A 2,842-nucleotide genomic window follows, 5' to 3' on the forward strand; every position below is an offset into this window, starting at 1 on the left:
TCACAAATTTGCGAGATACTCAGCAAGTTGTTTTCCAGTTCAATTATGTAGTTCACTTTTTCAAACGATATAATTCCATTCGTTAAGGTTCCTTGACCAACAATCCTGCCTCCCTGGTTCCCAGCAAATCCGACGTATCCACCATTGATTGATTTAACGTCATACAACAACGCCAGCATTCCAGTCATGTGTCTTGAGGCTCCGCTGTCCATTATCCGTTTAGAGATTATCGACCTCGGCAGCCCCTGCAACCATTATAGCAATTCACTCAAATAATGATGCCCATGACTTCTTAACTGCTGAAACACTACCAAATACTATGTCACACGTCACATCAACCTTTGGAAAGTTAAAAACCACATTTGGAACATCAATTTTTACTTTAGGTTTTACTTCTTCCTTTTTAATCGGTGGAAACTCTTCAAGAAGTTTATCAAGTTCAAACTCAAACTTTTCAACATCATCTTTAAAAACCTTTGTTTCATTTTTCGAAACGTTTTCCATCTTTTTCTCTTCAACCGATGATTTTGATTTCACCACCCAAAATTGATTCTCAAAAACTTTCATTTTTGGATAAATATTTGAAGCCTTGTGAGTCTTCGAAGATTCGCCAACCTCAAAAGTTGATTTTGGCTTTTCCTCGGGCTTCAGAGATTCACCTCTCTTCAAAATGCGAACCGGTGAAATCATTGGATTTTTACCCTTGTTATCAGTTGGAGTTTTAGGTCGGGGTTTTTGTAAAACAGGTTTTTCAAAGACTTTCTTGCATTGTTTGGCCATGTGACCAATCTCATTGCAGCGATAGCAAACTCTTTTGTCATATTCGACAAAAGTTGATTTGAACGACTCTTCTTTCAGTTCCTTCACTGCATTGAAATCATTAATGGCTTTCTGACTGAAAATGTACTCTTTTTCAGCATCAACACTCGGACCAATAATGAAAATATCATTCATGTTATCCTTTGGCTTGACATTCTTAGCCATTTTCTTTTCAAATCCAATCCCTTTGTTTTTAAAATTGTTTCCATTTTTCTTGTTGTTACCACCATTACCCTCCCACTCTTTCTTTCCCGAGTTGTTAGGTTGTGATTTCACAAAAGACTTTTTGGGTTTTGCAAAGAACTCTTTGTTGTTCACTTCAGAAATATCAATTTCAACCAATTTGAAAACTTTTTCAATATTCTCAATTCTTGCGTTTTGGATCGGATATTCAAAATCAGAATTAAGCTTGTCAGTTCCAATCATTGTGTAAACCACCATGATCGGATCATCATTCGCGACTTTGTCTAATTTTGGTATGAATCGGTCTAAAAAGTTACCATCTTCTTCCGAATCAGACACAGAATTCTCAAAATGAGTTTTCATAACCTCAGACTCCGAGTTATCACTCTCTTCGTCTAACACTTTGTCAACAACGGTCTTGATAACCTGTGACTCATTGTCAGTGTCGGATGGAGAGAATGTAACATCAATACTTTCTGGTAACTCTTCCTCAATGGTCTTCAATTTGAGGTTCAATGCAGCTTCCACCCCATCTAGATATTTCTGAGTGTAATGATTCCACATTGGGGGTGGAACACTGTTAAAGACAGGTGTTGCATTTGGTTGTTGTGGAACAATCTGCTCAATCACATAAGAAGATGCAACATAGCTCATTAACGTCCTATCAATTGGTTCATTCTCAATTTTTGTTAACTCTAACTCCTTTTTCAATGACGCAATCGTGTCCAAATGAAAATTGATTTCCACTTGTTTATCAAAAATCGTTGATTTTAGTAATTTTGTGGCTTTATCGTTTTCAAGACTTTCCTTTTGAATCATTTTAATAGATCTAGCCAATGTGTCATATGCTTCTTTTACTTGACTTAGATCAAATTTAATCATATCAGAGTGTTGTTTCAATTCCTGAAACTTTGTGTCCTTTTCAAGACACTCCATGCAGGGTTTTGAACACTTTTGGCATGGGGTTTCCGAAATTTACTCAATTTTCTTGACAATCTTTTCTTCTAGATCAGTTTTAACACCCTGTTTACCAACACCATCTAACTCTGACCCAGACACTCCTTCGGTTTTGACCTCCTCAATTCTTGACTCCTCATCAGACTCCTTTTGTACTGACTCGGTACCGACAGACCCTGGTTTTACAGGTTCTGTGTCTAACTCTTTCAGTTTTCCCATTAAGGCTATATCAGCGATCTCCTTCAGTGTCTCTTCAGTCATCTCTTTTGAAACATCAATTATCTCTTCAACAGAATCTTTCTTCACATCATACTGTGGGCAAAATCTTGTTTTTGGCTCTTCGAAGAAACTTGCAAAAGAATCAAATACTTTAGGAGGCATGATTGATTTTAGAGAACTAGCTAAAACCTCCTGTTCGGATTGATAATAATAGACTTCAGCAGCAATTTCCTCAAGATCAGCCACATTTTCCACAGACACATCTTCACTAACCACCTCTGGTTCAACAACACTCTCTAACTCCTCCACAATCTCAGCCATCATAGCTCTTCCCTCACTGCCAGGGATGTATTTATCCCAGCTGAAACCTTCAGCTACCTTCTCATCATCTTGGTTGACTATGAGAGCTTTCTCCGGCTTGTTCTCAATCTGAGGTCTCTGAACGACTGGTTGTTGATTTGGCTTGTGATAGATCGCCTGTCTGTAGTAGTCGTTGGTAAAAGGATTCTGGTGATTGTTGACCTCTCTGTTCAGACACTCTCTCTTAAAATGCCCTCTCTCTTTGCATTTAAAACACGTCACTTTGGACTTATCAAAACCGAGCTTTTGATCTAGTCCAGACAAACTGTTTCGGCCCGTGATTTCTATAAACCTCTAGGCTCTT

This window comes from Helianthus annuus, chromosome 1 (genome assembly GCF_002127325.2).
Source record: "Helianthus annuus cultivar XRQ/B chromosome 1, HanXRQr2.0-SUNRISE, whole genome shotgun sequence".
In the NCBI taxonomy this organism is placed as follows: Eukaryota; Viridiplantae; Streptophyta; class Magnoliopsida; order Asterales; family Asteraceae; genus Helianthus; species Helianthus annuus.